Source organism: Oryctolagus cuniculus, chromosome 12, assembly GCF_051225735.1.
Source record: "Oryctolagus cuniculus isolate XC-2025 breed Fujian yellow rabbit chromosome 12, ASM5122573v1, whole genome shotgun sequence".
Taxonomy (NCBI): domain Eukaryota; kingdom Metazoa; phylum Chordata; class Mammalia; order Lagomorpha; family Leporidae; genus Oryctolagus; species Oryctolagus cuniculus.
The window spans coordinates 59,873,820-59,895,147 of record NC_142878.1 but is presented as its reverse complement, the minus strand read 5'-3'; the positions used below and the strand labels follow the sequence as shown (position 1 = coordinate 59,895,147).

Genomic DNA, 21,328 nt, shown 5'->3' with positions numbered 1-21,328 from the left:
GGAGTATGAAGCCCACCTGCTTCTGTTTGCACAGTGACTAATACATTTATAAACACTTAATAAACATTTAGCTATGTCAACTCTCTTGAAATAGTTCTTTCACAACTAGAATTCAATTACTTGGTGACTTTGTAAGGCTACCTCCATAAAAGGGGATGGGCCTGCACGTTCTGGTGTTGCTGGAATCCAATCCTTACCAACAGGCCAGAATTGCTGATCCTCTTTATGTTTGGGTCTGACTCATGAAGTTCAATACTGCATCTATGTTACACAGAAACACAGAACAGACTGTGACAATTTTATTCCAAACAAACTGCTGAATTGTAACACATCTGGAGGGAACCTTTTCCAAGAGTAAGCTCTGAGTATTAAAATTACAGTTTATTTTCTGGTACTGGGAATATCAGGTATATCTACATGCAAAAGGAAACCAGTCCCTTATCTTACACCAGACACAAAAAGTAATGCAAAATGGATTAAAGGCTTAAACACAAGACTGGAGACTGTACAACTCCTGGAAGAAACATAGGGGAAAGCTTAACAATGCTTTCTTGTATATAACCCAGAAGCCCAGGCAACAGAAGCAAAAGTGGAAAAGAGGAACTCCATCAAACTAAAAATCTTTTGTGCAAGATAGGAAACAATGAAAAACCTTCAAATGGGAGAAAATATTTATAAACCCCATGTCCGATAAGAGGTTAGTATCCAAAATATATTAGAAACTCCCACACTTCAGTATCAAGATAACCCAATTTAAAAATGGGCAGAGGAATAGAAATTTCTCCAACAAAAACACACAAATGGCCAAGAGGCATATAAGAAGGTGCTCAACATCACTTATTTGGAAAATGTTTTTGATTATTTTTGGTGTGTGTAGCAGTTATACTTCAACATTGTTAAAAACACAGGCCCATTTTCAAAAACCTTGGTTTAGGAGATAAAATTTTAAATTCTCTGTAAATAATGAAGTAAAGACAGAGAGGAATTCAACCGGTTAGTTTTGATCTTATATGGCCTTCAAAGTTAGGGGAAAAGCAGTGGCAGAAGTGTTAAAAGCCTTGAGGTTAAGCTTGTTCTTTGGCACAACTTTTTTTAGATTTATTTGAAAGAATTATACACAGAGAGAGGAGAGGCAGAGAGAGGTCTTCCATCCAATGGTTCACTCCCCAATTGGCCACAACAACCAGAACTGCGCTTATCTGAAGCCAGGAGCTTCCTCTGGGTCTCCCACGTGAGTGCAGGAGACCAAGGACTTGGGCCATCTTCTACTGCTTTCCCAGGCCATATCAGAGAGCTGGATTGGAAGTGGAGTAGCTGGGTCTCGAACCGGCACCCATATGGGATGGTGGTACTTCAAGCCAGGGAGTTAACCTGCTGCGCCACAACGCGGGCCCCTGACACAACTTTTTGACATGAATGGTAAGAATTAAGTTCTGCCCTAAGAAAGTCACTATAGCAGTGGGTTAAAAGGAATGTAGTTCTAGCTCCTGCATGAGTTAAGGGAGGCAGTATGCGCTGGTGTTTGGTATGATGGTTCAGACAGTACTTGCAACACCTCTATCCCAAGTGGGAGTGCTTGGGGTGAGTCTTGGCTCTACTCTTTATTCCAGCTTCCTGCTAATGCACACCCTGGGAGCCAGCAGGTGCCGACTGAAGTGGTTGGGTCCATGAGGGACTCACAAAGAGTTAATTCCTAACAAAGGACACCTGGCTTCAGCCAGGTGCAGTACTAGCCATTGTGGGCATCTGGGGATTGAACTAGCAGATAGCTTTTGTTTGAAAGATAGAGAGAAATCTTAAGAGAACGGAATTCAGTTGCCATGGGTGCTGCAGTTAACGGAGACTCAGACTTCTCGACATTGTTTTGTCCTCTCCAGCCAGTCACTGACTAGCAGATCTGCAATCCCATCAGCAGAAAGTGGCTAAGAAGGCTGTGCTTCCTTTAAGGGCAGTTCTTAAGAACTGCCTTCTGTTACATACATTCTCACCGGCCAGAAGTTAGCCACAGGGTTAGATCTTGCTGTAAGAGGCTGCAGTTTTTGATTTTAGATGACCATATACAGAGCCACAGCCAGGGGCTAGCCTATTAAGAGAAGAAGGGGAGACAAGGAGACAGCTTCTGTTACAGAGTTCTATGGAGTTGGGCTAAACCTAGTGTTAGACACTTCACAGAAGGAAAAGCGGGTTCTTGATGGCGGAGGAAGCTTAAGAGAATGGGGATAAATTGAAAAACCCAAAAATTTCATGCAGCAGATAAATGCATAGTTTTTATGGTGTAAGCCATTACCTTTCTTATCTGCTAAATACCTTTAAGAACTGAATCAGCTGGCGCCACGGCTCTCTAGGCTAATCCTCCGCCTTGCGGCGCCGGCACACCGGGTTCTTGTCCTGGTCGGGGCGCTGGATTCTGTCCCGGTTGCCCCTCTTCCAGGCCAGCTCTCTGCTGTGGCCAGGGAGTGCAGTGGAGGATGGCCCAAGTGCCTGGGCCCTGCACCCCATGGGAGACCAGGATAAGTACCTGGCTCCTGCCATCAGATCAGCACCGGCCGCAGTGCGCCGGCCATGGTGGCCATTGGAGGGTGAACCAACGGCAAAAGGAAGACCTGTCTGTCTCTCTCTCTCACTGTCCACTCTGTCAAAAAAAAGCAAAACAAACAAACAAACAAACAAAAAAACCACTGAATCAAAGGCTCTGAAGACTACATGGTAGAAAAAAAATGCACGTGGGGCTGGCGCTGTGGGGCAGCGGGCTAATGCCCTGGCCTGAAGTGCCACTATCCCATATGGGTGCTGGTTCAAGACCTGGCTGCTCCGCTTCCAATCCAGCTCTCTGCTGTGGCCTGGGAAAGCAGCAGAAGATAGCGCAAGTCCTTGGGCCCTGCACCCACGTGGGAGATCCAGAGGAAGCTCCTGGCTTCAGATCGGTGCAGTTCTGGATATTGTGGCCAATTGGGGAATGAACCATTGGATGGAAGACCTCTCTCTGCCTCTCCTCTCTGTAACCCTGACTTTCAAATAAATAAATCTTAAAAAAATGCATATGCACGGGCTAAACTTTGTTTACATTTGTTTGTGTTAGTAGACAACTGGAAAAACCTTTTGGCATCACAAAAACAACTCCTTTAAATGAGTATTGAGAGGGAAAACAGAATTATCACTAAAAGTCACATCATGGTGCAGAAAACACAGGTGCCACAGCTTTATGCTTCTACAAGGCAGATTTCACAGCAAGTAAGCTCAAAAATGCTGACTGGGGCTTAGTTCACATGAGACTTCTGGCTTGGTTTTGCTAACTGATGTCAGGTAAGGCAACTTATAGATGGCTCACCCCGATGTTCACACCGATTCCCTCCTCCTCAACTTGTTTTAGGTCTTGAGTTTGTGTAGATAGGTGGATTTATTGAAATGATTCCCTGAACTTGTAGGCTGCTCAGGTGCACAAGGAGAGAACAGATTCTTTCTGCACCTGATGGAAGCTTAGGGGCTCCCCTTAAAGGCAGGGAGTTGCTAGCAAAGGAGAGTTGAGGATTGGTAGGTAGCACCTGTGCTGCAGCCCTGCTGTGCTACCAATACCACACCCCTCTCTGTGCAGAGCACAGCTGCTACTTGGAATTGGCACCGATATGACGGCAGGCCTGTCCCCAAGAGGACTCTTAGTTCGTTATGATGTAATAGTTACCTTGCTGACTCCCCAACTCCCATCATGCACGTGACACTTCTGAGATTCCCTAGAAACAGCACAGAAATGGGAGGCACTCAAGTCACGCCCCAAACTTCACCGTCCTGCATATGCAGTTAATCCTCACCCCAGACACCCATGGGCTCTCTACAGGCTGCACCTCAACATACATCCTCCCTGCATACCCTCAGCCCTTGCTGCCTGTTCCTCCCACTTGCTGTTTGACACCCAAGCCACAACTGCTGTAAGGAATGTGTAAAGGATCAGCCGATTTTGGATGTTGTCAGAAACTCATCCTCTGCCTGAAATAGGGTTGAAGGTAGAGAACTCAGACTTTCAAGGTAGGAAAAACCCCAGCAAGCCTGAATGTCACCTCAAACTTCCCAAAGCCAGGGAGGAGGGGAAGGGCAGCTTCCAGCCATGAAGGGTGCGGTGAGAGCAGGTTGCAGAGGAGTACCGATGTGCTGTTTTGGTGTCTGGAGTGTCCCTGGAGAAACGGACTACTATGTTGCCTGGTCAGGCAAGGAGTGCGGGGTGATCCCTGCCTAGGATTGGTCTGGGTTCTCTCAAGTAGAACACGAAGATAAAGTCAAAGGAAGAGTCAAGATTTAAAGTGAAAGTACATACTCAAGGAGTAAGTGCTGGCAAAGCTGAGAGCAACCCACTATGAATAGTTTGAAGCTCTAAGTTTTTGAGCTGGCACCGCGGCTCACTAGGCTAATCCTCCACCTGCAGCGCTGGCACCCTGGGTTCTAGTCCCGGTCGGGGTGTGGGATTCTGTCCCGGTTGCTCCTCTTCCAGTCCAGCTCTCTGCCGTGGCCCAGGAGGGCAGCAGAGGATGGCCCAAGTGCTTGGGTCCCTACACCCGTGTGAGAGACCGGGAGGAGACACCTGACTCCCGGCATTGGATCAGCGCAGCGCCAGCTGTAGTGGCCATTAGAGGAGTGAACCAACGGAGGGAAGACCTTTCTCTTTCTATAACTCTACCTGTCAAATAAAAGTTTTCCCCACTAACTCTAAGCTTTTTGTATCCAGTTTGAGTTTTAAGAAAACTTTTACTCAAAAGGTAGAGAGATCTTCCACTTGCTGGCTCACCCCTCCGCACCCCCAGTAGCTGCAATGACTAGGGATAAACTGACCTAAAGCTGGGAGTCTGGAAATCCACCCTGGTTGCCCTCACGGCAGAGGCCCAAGCACCTGGGCCACTTGCCCCTGCTTTCCCAAATGCCTCAGCAGGGAGCTGGATTGGAAGTGGAGCAGACAGGACTTGAGCAGACACTCGACATTGCAGTTGGCCACTCAATCTGCTAAGGCAGAAGGCCTGCCCAAGGCTGCCCTTTTAAATGATTTGGGGCAAGAGGGTGTGGGGGAAACTTAGTTGAGTAACCAAAGGGGGTGGAGTTTGCGGCGTGGCTTGAGTATCTCCCATTTCTGGACCCTTTTTGTAAATCTTGGAAGAGTCCTGGCATCAGGCCAGTTCTCTGCTATGGTCCGGGGGGTGCAGTGGAGGATGGCCCAAGTGCTTGGGCCCTGCACCCCATGGGAGACCAGGAGAAGCACCTGGCTCCTGCCTTCGGATCAACGCGGTGCGCGGGCCGCAGCGGCCATTGGAGGGTGAACCAATGGAAAATGAAGATCTTTCTCTCTCTCTCTCTCTCACTGTCCACTCTGCCTGTCAAAAAAAAAAAAAAAAAAAAAGACTCCTGCCATCAGGTGCATGCTGGAGTGCGAGTGTCAGCTCTGGTGATTTTATTATAACGACACTAGGATGCACTAAAGGTCATCTTGGGGAGGTAGCCTGCTGCCATGTTGGTGCCGATTCTAAGTAGCAAAATACTGGCAGCTGGTGGTCTGCACGGAGGGGGGGGTGTCGTTTCGGTGGTGCAGGTGGAGCTGCCGCATAGGTGCTGCCAATTGTCAGCTCCTCTTTGCTAGCAACTATCCTGCCTTCATCAAGGAGAGGCCCTGAATTCCCATCAGGTACAGGAAGAACAGCACGCTGGCCTGGTGTAACCCAGACTCCTCCCTAGTGCCATCAGCAATGATGGGGCAGCGCTGCCTAAGCAAAAATCTTACACAAGTCACTTCAGCAAAAACTGCTGGATTAAAGCAAGACATAACAGCCAGGCTTATAAATAAATCATAGAGGCCTAACTACTTTAGGGATTCGCTGGTGACCCAAGAAGCTCACGGCCTCACGAAGAAGCTTTTCTCAGGAATCCCTTACCGAGGAGAGTACCTGCTTATAAACAACAGGAAAAGCTGCAGGTTTAGAGAGCAGGAGAGTTTAGGATGGAGGAAGAAATGAAAAGGCATGAACAGGTTGGGGGAGCTTACCAGAAGGGCAGCCTTCCTAGCGAGCACAGTGTATCCAGTAAAAGCTCAGCTTGCAAATCCTTTCATTTCAAGAGTCTGACCACAGGCCGGCGCCGCGGCTCACTAGGCTAATCCTCCGCCTAGCGGCGCCGGCACACCGGGTTCTAGTCCTGGTCAGGGCGCCGGATTCTGTCCCGGTTGCCCCTCTTCCAGGCCAGCTCTCTGCTGTGGCCAGGGAGTGCAGTGGAGGATGGCCCAGGTGCTTGGGCCCTGCACCCCATGGGAGACCAGGAAAAGCACCTGGCTCCTGGCTCCTGCCATCGGATCAGCGCGGTGCGCTGGCCGCAGCGCGCCGGCCGCGGCGGCCATTGGAGGGTGAACCAACGGCAAAGGAAGACCTTTCTCTCTGTCTCTCTCTCTCACTGTCCACTCTGCCTGTCAAAAAAAAAAAAAATAGTCTGACTGCATTAAATCTACTCTCCAGGTATGAGGTAGGAAACACAGGCTGCTCCTATTGGTATTCTAAACATGCCTCATTCTGACTGTAATAGACCTCTGGGGCCAGCCAGTGAGCTTAACACTGTTTATAACACCATTTCAACATACAAGGAACTCCACACTCACAACTGCTATTGGATCTATAAAACTTATTAGGATCACTCATTTCCAATTGGTGGCAATTCCTATTTTATTTTTTTCCTTTTCCAAAATGAAAATAATGGGCCTCTTCAAGAAACCATAACAAAATCTCACCTATCAGTATACAACAGTAACAGTTAATGTCGTATAAAATTGCTCAGGCTTGTTCCTGGAATGAGAAGTAAACAGGAAAGGCGAGCAGCTTCGGAAAATGCCTCGCTGGCTGCACAGGCGCAGGACTGGCAAGACAGACGAAGCAGGCACCTTCACTCAAGGTGTCGCGGGGGGCCTCTTCCACTGCCAGTGCTGTGCAACTCTGAAACTTCCCTGGCTCCGCGACAGAGGCTCCTTGAAGTGCAGTCATGAAAGCGCATCCCCCTCCCCACCCCCCAATTTCCTCTCCTTTGGCTGGTGGCAGCAAAGAAGAAAGACCATATCAGCTGCTGGCTCATGCAGACTTGAATAGCTGTACTCTGTCACCAGATCATTTGGAGGAAAAGTGATAAATGCCCTAAAGAAAGCCCTGGGATGCTCCATGTAAATCTGAGGTAAGAAGAGCCAGTAAGGTCTGTGACAACTTTACGCCAGTTACTAAAGCGATGAAGCAATTATATGTGCGACTGGAACAATCTAAATAATGACAGCTGTAACAGAGGCAAGGGAAAGAGGGCAGGAGACCACTTGGAATAATCTGAAATATCCAGTGTCCTGGGAGGAGGGAGGTGTGACTTGTTGCAGGGCTCAGGGGTCAGAAAGATCTGGAATCCCCAATGGAGAGGGAAGGTAGAGTACTGTATCGCAGAAATTTCTAATTATAAGTGCCTCAGCACTCAGATGTGTCTGGTGAAGGCATATCTTACAGAATGACTGATGGCAAGGAGTTGCAAAGTGAAAGGCAAGCACACTGAGCAGAAATAAGGGGGAGCAAAGTAACCCAAAATGAGAGCGTGCAAACTATGAAGTGGTGAAATCTAATGTGGGCCTGGGTGCCGATGGAGCAGCACACCACCTGTGGAGGAAGAAACTGCTCCAACCTTTCTGTGAGAGGTTCTTTAACAACGTGCAATATGTATCACCGGCTTCACACACCGTGGTCCCTTTGACTTGGGAAGCTACCATTTGGAATATTACCCAAAGGAAATGTATATGGATGTGAAAAGTGATTTAATGAAGTGTCACTAAGAACAATAGAACATCAACTAACACTTATTTGGTTCCTTAACATAAGAGAGCTCGGTCTGCATGTGGATGGAAGCCTCAGGTGGGAGTGAGTGGGAAACAAATAAATACTTAACATTCTATGTAACAGATGCATAATTTTTACAACACAGCATCCTACCTTTCTTTGCCTGTAGACAGTTTTTGAGGGGAATCAAAAGTTCTGGAGACTGGGTGGCAGAAAACAAATGCATATGTACTAGCATAAGTTACCTTCATTTACATTTGTTTATATGTTACTACACAACTGGGTAAATGAGTTTTTGGCATCATGAAAACACCATGTTTTTTAAAATTGAATATTAAAAGGAAAAATGGAATTATCACTAAAAGTCACATTGCAGTGTGGGAAATACAGGTGCCACAGATTTATGCATTTATAACAGCAGGTTTCACAGGATGGAAGAAAACAAATATGCTGACTGAACCTTTTGTGCACTCCATACCTTCTCTGCGACGTGAGGATGTTCATCACAGTGTTGTATATGGTGACCTCCTAAATACCCATTAGAAGTGAGTGGTAAAACACGTTTCCAAGTTGGGCAAGGATTAGTTACTGATTACACAGGCTACGGTACAGCTATATTTGCAGATATGAAAAGCAATCTCAATATCCTCAGGGTAAAGAACACAGGAGTGGTATATACAGCACGACTCCATCTGGAGCTTTTTGTGTTAACAGTGTTAATTGTGATAATGGATTTGAACTGGGATTACGATTTTTCAAGTTTTTTGTTTATCTGGAACTCTTAGACTTTCAGAATTAATTATGTATTATTGCAATAAGTACAAAAACAATTTAATAAAAAAAACCAAGGGGGAAAATCTAGTTGAGCAAACACCTGTGGAGAACCTAAAGCTTATCTCCAAAGTGAGGCTAAAAGACTTGTGCCACATACAGACTTGAAAGTAACTCAAAAAGGAGAATTCCTGGCAGCTGGTTGTGTTTTCAGACAAAAAGGACACACCTGTAATCCATGACCTGGGAATTTGTAGGCAAATTCTCCTTTGTGCACCTGTGACACGGAGGGTACAAGCACTTGCTTCTCCTTTGGTGGCAACTCTGCTCCTGAAGTCCCTGGGCCCAGTGCTGGGGTCCTGTACTCCTCAGGGCTCTCAGTGTGGTGAGAGGCTGAATCTGCTCATCAAAAAGGTCCTGAGCAGATTCTGAGCACCTTCAGGCAACTCAACAACCACTCGAAGACCATGGACACGTGGACACTTGCTTATACTGCGCATTTTGAAACTCCCCACCCCGCCTTCACTCCCAAATAAATGCAAAAAGAATGAACTCATAAATATTTTCTCTGGGTGGTTTTCCAGACCTTTCTAAACTGCTGGTCAGTGCATTAGGAAATCTATGAGGCTGGGATTTTAACAATATTCATGAAACCATGTGTTTTAAGTTATATACTTAAAAGTTACATACTTAAGTTATATATACTAAAAAGCTCAACAGATACATACTACACTGAGATATCTGAAAAGGAACCTTTTGGCACATGAAGCTCAAAACTTACAAATAGCATAGTCTAATTAAATATTAATTACATGTGTTCTTCAGATGATGTTAAAATGATGACATAGGCTCAAATGCTCTGGAGTCTTCACAAGAAAAATTCTATTAAACATAGTGGTGAGAGGTGGGCATTGGTTCACACAGTGAGGATGCCATTTTTCATGCCCGCATCGCGTATCAGTGCCTGAGTTGGGGTCCCCACTTTGCTCCTCATTCTACCTTCCTGCTAATGCACATTTTAGGAGTCAGTAAGCCATGCACGGCTCACGTAGTTGGGTTCCTGTCACCCATATGGGGGACCTGGATGGAGTTCCCGGCTCCAAGCTCTGGCCCGGTGTAGCCCTGGCAGAGATCTCTGTCTTTCAAATTAAAAAGAGGAATGAAAAATTTAAAACCTAAAGGTGATATATTACTAAAGTAAAAGATACTGTTGTCTGTACAAGGACCTGGTGGGGGAGGGGTTAGGAGGTGGGAAGGGGAAGACTGTTCCAAGTGCACAGTATCTATTGAAGTGATTAAAAATATCCTAACGTGAATGTGCATCTAAGACAAGAAATTGGTTTTTGCATAAACTTGATCAACTTGTTTTTTTCCTCTTAAATGAAGAAACTGAGTCACAGAGAGAAGTGCCTCACCCCATCTGGAAACTTGCTTTTCCACACCGCAGAAATCGCTTCCGATAAAACCACAAGTGCAAGGCAACGTCACTGCTGAGCTAGCACTTCACCACTTTAACACTTCAGCCACGTATTACACTTTAGGGTCAGAAGCTACTTACAGCTTAGCAGGTCTGAGGTGCTGCGGATGGGGGCAGCTTCAATCCTTGCACACCAGTTTTCGTGCTGAGACTGATATTATACTACATGAAATACAATCAGAAGAAAAGGTGCCGCGAGAAGATGGCGCCTTGGAGTGGTGGTGATGCATTTTGTATCTGACAGACAGTTAGAAAGGAGTTTGCTGGTCTGGGCCCTGGGGGCCACAGCTCACCCGGGTCGAGTTAAAGCCTTCTTGGTGTAAGGGCTGTTGCGATTGTGCTGTGCGTTCTGTTTATTCTTCAACATGCAAGCAATGGCAGCTCCCACCACCCTTCCATCCCTGGGCAACCACAACCCTAACCATTAATCCCGGTGGTGTAAAACACAGCACAGAGTCGAGGTGACAGGGCTGCATGTGGTTGGTAGATGTGACGGCCGCGACGAGAGCAGAACCCTCTGAGTGCTGCGCAGCCATCATGAAGTAACTGACCTATATGAAACTGCTACCATGGTTCACAAATGTATTGTCAGGTTCCAGCCTCTAGCTGTTCTCTGATTGTTCTAAATACTTGACAAACTGAAGCCTTTTCACTTTCCGTTGAAATTGCCTCATCTCCCTGTCAGAGCGCCATGGGGGACTCCATTACTTTTCTGACTTCTCTCCCCTCGTGACAAGTCATTTAGCTGGCTTCTTGTTGTGAAGGCTGTCCATGTCAAATTAGCCAGGGCCCCTATTGTCCTTATTACCACTTGGAAAGCCATCATGAGTAATGCTACGGGGTCCCTCAGTTGTCATCATTTGTCAGAAAGAAAGGGAGTGTGGTTACATATAGCTGACAGGTAATTTCAGTGTCTACAATTACACCAATTAGTCTTGTCATAAACAATTCGATAAATGCACACCAATACAAACAGATAAACACACCAAGGTCTCTCACTATTAATGCTGTGTAATGGGTAAATCAGTGATATGATGCTCTGTTTTATTTATTTTTTTTAAGCTATCCTCAGCTGTGAGCTGGCACTTGCTACCTGGTCAGCACAAATTGTACTATCTCCTTTCATTAGCTCATCACCACAAGGAAATTTGAAAGGCTGTGACAAAATTCATTTGGAGGAGAGGGAAAGAGCAGATTGTTATAACACCTGCTTTAGGCAAGACTATGACAAAGGTTTCCATTTTGTCCGTTCTGGACAGCAACGTGCTTTTATGTTCACCATTTTGGGCTAAAGCACCAACATAAGAAATAAGGAACATGATATGCAAAAAAAAAAAAAAAAAAAAAAAGCCTGCTCCCAAATATACTCGTCAGCACCTATATATTCAAAAAGCCTGTGGGTTTTCTCAAGTGAAATTATTATACTTCCCTTCAACCAGGGATTCCCACGGTTTAAGAAGTACACCTTAAAAACATATCTATCCATGTTCAGTGTCAAAGTGACTTATGCTCTCTGGTGTTCACAGGGATTTGTTTAGTAAAGGCATCAACACAGTATTTCTCGTCTATGAACTTAGCATGAAGGTGATTAAGACCTAAGCGTGGCGTGCTGGTTTCTTCCCATATTCTTGAGATACCAGGGAGTGAGCCTGTTTGAACACAACACTCTCTGGGAGCACTCTTTAGTGACACCGCACTCAATATTCAACCCTGAATGAAGCACCGTTAACTCTGCTCTTCTGATCCACATAAATAAATGCTCAAGACTCAACATCTCGAGCGTCCACTGCACCCTGTCTGTTTGCTGACCGCAATCTTAAGTGATGGCTGAAAAACCCAACACAAGGATATTGTTGTAGGAAATTGCTCTTGGCAACTATTTGTTCAAGCTCAAGATTTCTTTTTTTTTTTTTTAAACCAACACTAAGAACCCACCAGAAAATAGGACAGGTCTCCCTAATGAGTAATCTATTTTAGCACAGTCTTGTCTAGGCATGACAGTTTACTGAGAGGCTTGAAAAACTCGTAATTACCAGTGTTACAGGGCAATTAATGTATATTACACTGCACTACTCATGGCAGCAACTGTCATTTTCTCAATAAAAATGAGTACTCTTCAGCGAAAGGTGACATTAATTGGGACTTTAATGACTATGCAGAGGAGCTGAAGCCAAATATGAACAAAACAGCGATTCAATGAGCGACTTCAGAAACGAGAAAATTGTACTAAAATGAGATTAATTGCTGTTTAGAAAAAGGAAAGAACCTAAAAAGCTATTAAATTGCAGGGTTTGGGTGCCCGGGTGATGGTTGTGATGTTAATCTTGCATTCTCACAGCAGGCAAATATTCACTAAATTCAGAGCCTTTTGACAGCAGGAAAAATCATGTATGCTTAACTTCAATCCATCAAAAATATATTTCAGCTTTTATCAGTGTTCTAAATACTTCTGCAATTTCAAAAATTACTGCTCCATTCCTTGGCTGTCATCATGCAAATGTGAACACTGTCAATATTGCTATGAAAAATTTCCCAGCTTCAAAAGGCCTACTTCAGTGATAAAGAAAGAAAAACGTGAAGATTAGAATTGCAAAACACACACTACTAATATAACAGAAATCAAACAATAAGAATTTAATGTTTAAGTTGTGGAAACTGCTAAAATAGAAAATGATGGGGTGGACCTATTTTTTTTTTGGTAGAAAAATCAAAGAAAAATAATTCTGAAATTCTTTCAAGGCTTGGAACTTTATGCTTAATTAATCATCACCAATAATTAGGACCAAATTTTGCAGCTTGACTTCAGATGCTGTGATTGTTAATACTGCTCTTTAGTTTTTATAGCTTCTATCCTTGTTCTTTCAGACAATTATATAATTGCTTTACTTTATGGCCTTTTCAAATATCATGATTATATATACAAAACACAGCACTTAAACTTTGACATGTAAGAGGGATAAACAGATTTGGTAACTCTGAAGTTACATACTCTTTAACTTTTTTTTAATTAAGAGAACAGTAACTGTGCTTTTGCTAAAGAGGGAGTTTTCAGCAAAGTCTGGAGAGAAATGCAGCACTCAGAATAGAGCCCCCATAGAAAGATTAGGCCTGACTTCAGAATACTATGCACTTTCCTACTGCATAAGCAATTCTGTTTGTTCTGCGTGTTAATATTTAACGAGCCTTCTCATCTACAGTTTAGGTCAGGGCTCAAGACACATTAACACACATATAATTCTGGCCATACTCAAGAACCACATCCACTAAATGATGGGGGAGGGGAAAGTGTACTTTCCATCTTCAAATCAATGATAAACCCTGCCTGTTCCACAAATCCAGAATTACAAATCACCTGACCTCCATTAGGAAGACTGGTTATTGGCCACTTGTCTGCCAGAATATTCTAACAGGACCCGCCGGGGGAGAGATCCACAACCACACCCATATGTAAGTCTGTTCTCAGCGAAAGAAGATGTGCTGAGTTTTCTCTTCCAGCTGTGCTGTTCACTGCCGACGTGCTTTCTGGAGTTCTGGATCCAAGCGTGAGTGTAATCATCTTTGTAAAACAAGTCGCTTTCAGGGTCCAGCAATTTCCTAGTATTACCTGCTCCTCCTTTTCCTTCAATTTTCCCTCTTGTATCTGGACTTTTATGTTAACAGCACAATCCTTCCTCAAGAGTCTAACAAATGTCCTTTTTAGTCCTTTTTTGGGGGGTGAAAAGGAGCCTTTGTAATTCATTGTGCCATTTCAAAAACTAAGCTTCTCTCATACCTCAAAAACAGCTTTATTTTAAAGACAAAAAATTCACCCAGCTCCCCCTAACAGTCTTTTCAGGCAGAACCCTTAGAGAAGACAGGTGCCTTTGGCTAAATTATCTCTACTGACAAACCATTCACATAAATTTGCTTTTTCAAAAAAAAATAATAAAAGCACATGTCAATAGTTTGATTCCATTTTGTCTATGCAAATACCATTGATAAAAATTTCAATGGAAGTTTTCAGGGAGTGGAAGAGTTCCAAACTAGGTATTGAAACGAGACTCAGGAATAGGATACTAATTCACCAAACTTGCCAAGAATGATCTAACCCAGTAGCCATACAAAGGCAACTGCAGACCGTGTACATGATCCCAGATAATCCCTTATACTGTATCTCTAGGATCTCATCTCCATTCTGCAGTTGACTGTGTGGGAGGCTCCATTTGGGGCTCCAGGTTTCCCACTTGCAAAATGGGAGCAACTTTGTCATGCTAGATTTGCTGCATGTGAACTCAGTGCTGAGCATTTGGCAGAGGCCACCAGCTCCAGGAATGTTAACGCTTGGAGGAAACCACTGGGGAGAGTGCCTCCGATGGAGGTACTTGATACTGTTGTTCAGTTGCTGAAATTCTTTACCCTGCACAGTTGCCACAATGGTGCTAAGCGAAAAGCTGGTCACGTTAAATTATGGGAGATGCTTGCACGAAAAAGCAAGAAGCGTTGCTCTCTCAGCTAAGGCTGAAATTCCACTTTTAACCACATTATTATTGTACACAAATATCAGAGGTCTCTCTTCCAAAATACTACTCAGTGGATTAAGTTTCTTATTTTAGCCCCACCTAAGGTTGAAATGCACCACCATGTCCATCAATTTCACAACTGACAGACCGTGTTTAAGCTGGGAATAGAGACAAGTTACAGGGACTTTTTTCCTCCTCTTTAAAAAAAAAAAATCAATTCCAGGAGATTAGTAAGATGCGTTTTTAGATACATACCCTCAGAACATTATAAACTCAGTGAGAAGCCAAACTGGAATATCTCAAGTTTGGAAGATGAACAATATTTTGATGTGCCAAGGCTAATACATTATATGTTTCGAGTCTTACTATTAAGACCTGTAGCAACTGTTTTAAGAGATGAGTAGAGATGAAACAAATGGTAAATGTTTATTCAGTCACACAGTTCTGAAAGAAAACAACTGTTAATTTGCATTAGCTTGGGATCACTTAGCAGACTGCTTTTTGAGAGAGATCACCTCTCAGCAGCCCATAAAAGAGGAAGCTTTCATTGCTCCCCATTTACCTGCTCCAACTACAGGATATTTCACTTAAATTGATTGTCTACCTACCGCTGATATTCAACAAATTAGCACCTTGTTCTTTGTCAGTTAGTTTGTGGAGCAGAAAGTGAACAGGCCAAATACCTGGAAGTTACTGCAGGCACATACAGCCTTATCTACTCCACCTTCCAATCTAGACGATTCTAGAATGATGAGCTTGAGGAACCTTTTGAATCATCACATAATTCATATTTACTATCACTTTGGGGCAATCAGGAAAGTTATCCTATAGGTTACAGAATCTAAACTATCCAAATGCAAGGAAATCCTACCGTGAGGGGAACATACTCCAATTTCACTGTTAGTTAACTTCCCCCCCACTTAAAGAGGCTGGGAAAGTAAGAGAAAAGCCATAGGAGTTACCTGGGCTGGGGAGGGTCTGTGACTCAGGGGAAACCTTTGGAGAGTCCTTGGCCTTCCTGCAACCCCAGAATTGTCCAGCCAAGGTAGGGATTCCTAGGGCATCCTCTCTCATCTTCTCTCATGAATTTATAAGACTTTGGAAAAGCTGAACCAATGGAGAAATCATAATTAAGAGCTTGCCTTGAAAGAAAGACCAATTAACCCTAAACAAACAAACAAACAAAAAAAAAAAAAAAAAAGAAAAGAGAAAAGAAGATCCCTTAAAAGAAGAAGGAGAAGGAAAAGAAGGGGTCAGTGCTATGGCATAGTGGGTTAAGCTGCTGTCTACAACGCTGGCATCCCATATGGACTCCAGTTCGAGTCCTGGCTGCTCCCCTACCAATCCAGCTGCCTGCTAATGTGCCTGGGAAAAGAGCGGAAGATGGCCCAAGTCCATGGGCCCCTGTACCTACATGGGGGACCCAGAGGAAGCTCTTAGCTCGTGCCTTCAGCCTGGCCCAGCTCTGTTGTTGCAGTCATTTGGGGAGTGAACCAGCAGACGGACGATCTCTCCATCTCTCCCGCTCTCTCGCTCTCTCTGTAACTATGCCTTTTAAATAAAATAAATGAATCTTTTAAAAAAATGGGTGGACAAAGAAAAAAGCTGGGTGGGGTGGGCAACTCAAATTAAACCAAATAGTCAGAACATTTGAGTATCTGAAATGAGATGGAGGACAAAGAAAGTTGGCCACAGCTGCCCTATGAAGCTGGGATCAGTAGGAGGGGCTGAAGGTGAGCTAGCATAAGAAGGAAAGGAAGAGACTATCCAATTTCTCCCTCTATGTCTCATCTTGGGCCTTGTTTGCACCCATCAGTACAGTGATGTGAAGAATTTGTATTTCAGGAGTCTGAAGAGTGGTATAACGGGGGTAAGCTGCCTCCTGTGATGCTGGCATCCTATACTGGTGTGCCAGTGAGTGCTGGCTTTTCCAAGTCCAATCCAGCTCCCTGCTAATGTGCCTGGGAAAGCAGCAGGAGATGGCTCAAGTGCTTGCACCCCTGCCACTCCCATGGGAGATCTGGATGCAGCTTCGGGTCTCCTGGCTTTGGCCTGGTCCAGTCAAAGCCATTGCAGCCATTTGTCTGTCCCTCTCTGTGTCATTTGCTTTTTCAAAAAAATAAATCTAAAGGGCCGGCACTGTGGCTCACTTGGTTAATCCTCCGTCTGCGGTGCCAGCATCCCATACGGGTGCCGGGTTCTAGTCCCGGTTGCTCTTCTTCTAGTCCAGCTCTCTGCTGTGGCCTGGGAGAGCAGTGGAGGATGGCCCAAGTGCTTGGGCTCCTGCACCCCCATGGGAGACCACTAAGAAGCCTGGCTCCTGGCTTCGGATTGGCGTAGTGCTGGCTGTAGTGGCCATTTGGGGAGTGAACCAACGGAAGGAAGACCTTTAAAAAAACAAATATTTTTAAAAATCTATTTATTTCAGAGCCCAGGTCAGAAATGATGGAATCTTGAACAAATAAGGGACAAAGTCACTGCCTAAGAAGGCCTAGTAACAGAAATACCTGTAATAAATGGTGACCCAATGAATAGTGTTAAGTTTCCAATTCCACTGGAAACCAAACATGGTAGCAAAAAGACACCAAAACAGTGATTTCCAATATATAAGCTTCCTTTCCAAGACAATACTATGATTGGACACTTAGATTTAAAGCTCCAGACAGTCTCTAAGTTTGTTTTTCCTTTAGAAAAACACTCTGTGTTACCACTTTTTCTACAGCTTGCTTCTATTTCCAATCTATTTCTAGTTGGGAGATACTTGTTCCATTGTTCCATTGTCTACTTGCCAATGGATGAAAGGGTTAAGGCCAGGAGAACTTTCACCTGTATTCTCAAGGGAGAACAGGAATACATTCTTTCTTGCCCTTGGTTTCTTGTTAGAATCTTCAATTTCATTTGACTATTGGTGGGGAGAGATCATTCTTTACACACAGTTTTGTATGCATATACATCTTCTACTGACACTGAACTGCTACCTGCAATAGAATGAAGGGCAGGGCAGGGAACCACAGCAATTTAAGAACTTTCCACTTGGAAGCTGTGAGTGCTATGAAAATAACATCATTTTCATAAATATCTAAGCATTCCTATGGCATTAAGAGATGAGTAAAATCTCCTATCAACTACATGTCTGCCTATTTTAGCTATCGGTGCTCCCCCATATATGTTTTCATCAGTAAACAAACAAACAAAAAATGAAGTTCCTGATAAAAGCCAATACCAACAACCCTGGTTGTTAGTAAAAATATTCATTTTGGGGACACTGAGCTAAGGCTTCAAATACCTAAACCAATCAGACTTCGTTTCCCTTATCCAGTCCCACATGAATTTTAGAGGCTTATTTATTTATTTTAATGTCATAGGACAAAAATACAAAAAAAAAAAAAATTGAAGGCTTTGGTATTTTATATTAGCAAAAGGTCGAATGTTTTTTCTTATCCTATAATTTTTATGTTTTAAACTTTTGCACTGTCCATCCAATTAGCCCCAAAGCTTCAACTATTGGTCTCTGTGGCTTTTCCTAATTAGTTCAGTAGGCCCCTAGCTCCATTTTTACCAACTGAATTTGTAAAGTTGGGCTTCTTTTATAGTATAGTTGTTAGTCATCAGAGTTTTGGAACTGGCGATTCAGGAAGTTAAAACAGGAAGAGATTTTTCAATTGGCGCAGCAGCTTACTTTCTTAAAACTGTCCTCACTTGGAATAAGGACAGCTGGATCAGAACTTGCCTCCTCCTACAGATGGAGCCAAGTCACTGCCTCGGGAGTACCCACTGTAGCATGCGCCTGCGGCTGCTACAGCACTGCCACCCTCGACCCCACCCACACCACAGACTGGGAGCTCCTTGAGGGAAGCACTCACATTCATCCACTCACCCTTGGACACTGGCCACACAGTAGATGCTAAATCACCATTCTGCTGCATAATAAATGAGGACATCCTGGCTCTGACACTAATGAATTAATCTTGGATCACTCTGTCTCTCTGAACTTTGGCTTTCCTTTCCATTAAAATGCCTTCAGTTTCCTAGAGAAGGAATGGTGAGGCTCCAAAAAAAAAAAAAAAAAAAAAAAAAAAGGAAGAATGTGGAAGTTCAGAAGAAAGGCAACAGATTCCTACAGCTGTTGCTAATCATGACCATTTAGTGTTATATGATAAAAATGGCACTGTACACTGTACACTGGGAGGAACTAGAGAGACTCCTGATGGTGTCAACAGTTTGACAAGGAACACACGAAAATTTAGTTTTCTTAGAATTCTAAGATGTTGGATCTGACCTACACAGTCCCCTGCCACACACACCGTTCCTCTCCTCTGCCGTGTTCCCCAGGCCGCCGCCACGAACCAACACAGTTCTTTGCTTGGTTCGGGATCCTGTTTAGGAAGATGTGAAGGAAGTGCTCAGGTGACTGGAGTTGGAAGCTTTTACACAGATGCATTTCATTATGGCAACATAATGCTTTTGCAGAGGGCAGCCCAGCTCAGATAAAAGGCAGGATTCTGCAGAGGTGGCCAAAAGGTCAGGTGGAAAACTAACCGCTCACTGGTCCCCCATCTCCAGCACCAATGCCCCTTACATCTCAGACTACCTACTCCTACACATCAGTGAGCCTCCCTTCTCTCAATGGCCTTGTAAAAAGAACATAATAAACAGGAGAGAATGAGAGTGGGACAGAACACATGGATACAGGGTTGTTTTGGAGCTATGAAGTTGGACCTAACAAAAATGCATGGACCTACTTAAACAAGGGGTGGGCGCTGTGGTACAATAGGTTAAGCCACTATTTAGAATGCCTGCATCTCATATCAGAGTGCCTGGTTCAAGTCCTGGCTACTCTGCACTTTTTTTTTTTTTTTAATTTGACAGGTAGAGTCATAGAGAGAGAGACAGAGAAAGGTCTTCCTTCCATTGGTTCACTCCCCAAATGCCCGCTTCGGCCAGAGCTACGCCAATCTGAAGCCAAGAGCCAGGTGCTTCCTCCTGGTCTCCCATGTGGGTGAAGGGCCCAAGCACTTGGGCCATCCTCCACTGCCCTTCTGGGCCATGGCAGAGAGCTGGACTGGAAGAGGAGCACCTGGGACTAGAACCTGGCGTCCATATGGGATGCTGGTGCTGCAGGCAGAGGATTAACCAAGTGAGCCATGGCGCTGACCCTACGCTGCGCTTTCAAACCAGCTTCCTGCTGAAAGGTCTGGGAGGTAACAGATGATGGCCAAGATACATGAGCCCCTGCCATCCACTTGGAAGATCTGGATGCAGTTCCAGGCTCCCGGCTTTGGCTCAGTTTAGCCCTGGCTGCTGCAGCCATTTGGGGGAATGAACCAACAGATGGAAGATTCAATCTCTCTCTTTCCTTTATGTCTCTGTCTCTCCCTGTCCCTCACTCTGCCTTTCAAATAAATAAATAAATACATCTTTAAAAATGAAGACAAAACGACAATGAAAAGCAGAAACAAGAACCACTGTTGAAGAATTGATGTAACAGCTTCCCTACTTCTAATGTTCAGACCTCGTAACAGAGCTAGCAGAATTCAGACTGAGTGGTGCCAGAGACTTCACAAGATAGCATTAATCTAGTGCAGAATGAATAATTTCCACAGACAGCTGAATTATTTGAGAATCTATACAAGTAACTGAGACTTCAGAAACCCTGGCGAGCTTAAGTGCTACATGAGCCATATGTCCCCAGTTCCCTAAAAAGACGAAAGGCACTGCAGGTGAATCCAGTGTGAGGATTATTTTTAAATCAGTAGAGCAATACAAACACATTGTTTGCTTTCTTCTCATCTGGTTTGCCTTAATCACAAACTAAAAATTCATTTATAGTGCTGTATACAAATGCCATATTTATATCAGTATCATATGCTGCCGGCTTGAAATCGTATACATTAAAATTAAGAACAGAAATCCAAGTTAATGGTCAAAGACAACCAATAACAAAACCACTAAATTCCAGTTGTCAAACATCATTTAATATGTATATTCCGGGCTTTTTTTTTGTGTGGGGGAACAGTAATTATTAAAACTAAAGTGATATGAGTGAGTGTTTATCACTTCCTATTGAAAAGCCCAGCTTGAGAGTATTCATTTCGGCTGAAGAAAATCATGTGGCCATCTCTGTGCGATGGCCTAGTGACTTTATATCCTCTTGTCAAACCTCAGCAGTTTTATTTGTAGTGATACATGCTGGAGAAGGTTGGAGGTTAAAGTTGATAGGAGGGGCAACAGGAAAATCAACCAAAACCTTTCAAGAGATTACAACCTTTAACATATTTGGGTCTGTTGGCAGTTTTTGCAAACTTTACAAGTCTGTGGTTGGTGGTGTTTTTAAAACACCGATCCTCAAATGAGAGGTCAGATGGCTCCAGTAATTGCCCTTTTACTTTGAAATAACCCGGGGTGGCTAATGTACCCAGAGTTTATTGCTGCTCTTTTTTTTTTTGTAATTAAATCTAAAACTGAAAATATCTGCTTCTTTTTCATGTATGTGAGATCTGGGAAAAGTGAAATTACTAACTCCGAATTTACTATTTGGTTCCCAAAGCTGTTGTAAGAAAAAAAATAACCAATCAACAAAAAAGGAAAATGGAAAATCAAAAGCGCCTGCCGGAAGCAAATTTTGCATGGGCCATGGGGCAAGCGAACATTTCACTAGTGCGCTGGTGTCTGTCCCCCAGAATGCTGTCTTACTGGTCTCACGCTGAACAATCAGACAGATGCACAGTACGACATCTCTTAGCAGAGAATTACAACAAAGT

General features: G+C 44.0%; 1 protein-coding gene across 10 annotated transcripts in view; it reads right to left on the bottom strand.

Moving 5' to 3' along the window:
* The window catches only part of CDIN1 (CDAN1 interacting nuclease 1), a 241,057-nt gene that overhangs the window by 44,600 nt on the left and 175,129 nt on the right, over nt 1-21,328 (bottom strand). For 3 of the 10 annotated variants that reach the window (XM_089309411.1, XM_089309412.1, XM_089309416.1), the window contains exon 11: nt 6,682-21,328. This exon is cut by the window's right edge and continues 45,258 nt beyond it. The exons of the other annotated variants lie outside the window; for them this stretch is intronic. The gene's annotated coding sequence lies outside the window, so the exon portion shown is untranslated. Of the gene's footprint in view, nt 1-6,681 lie in introns of those variants that run through there. 10 annotated transcript variants of the gene reach the window in all.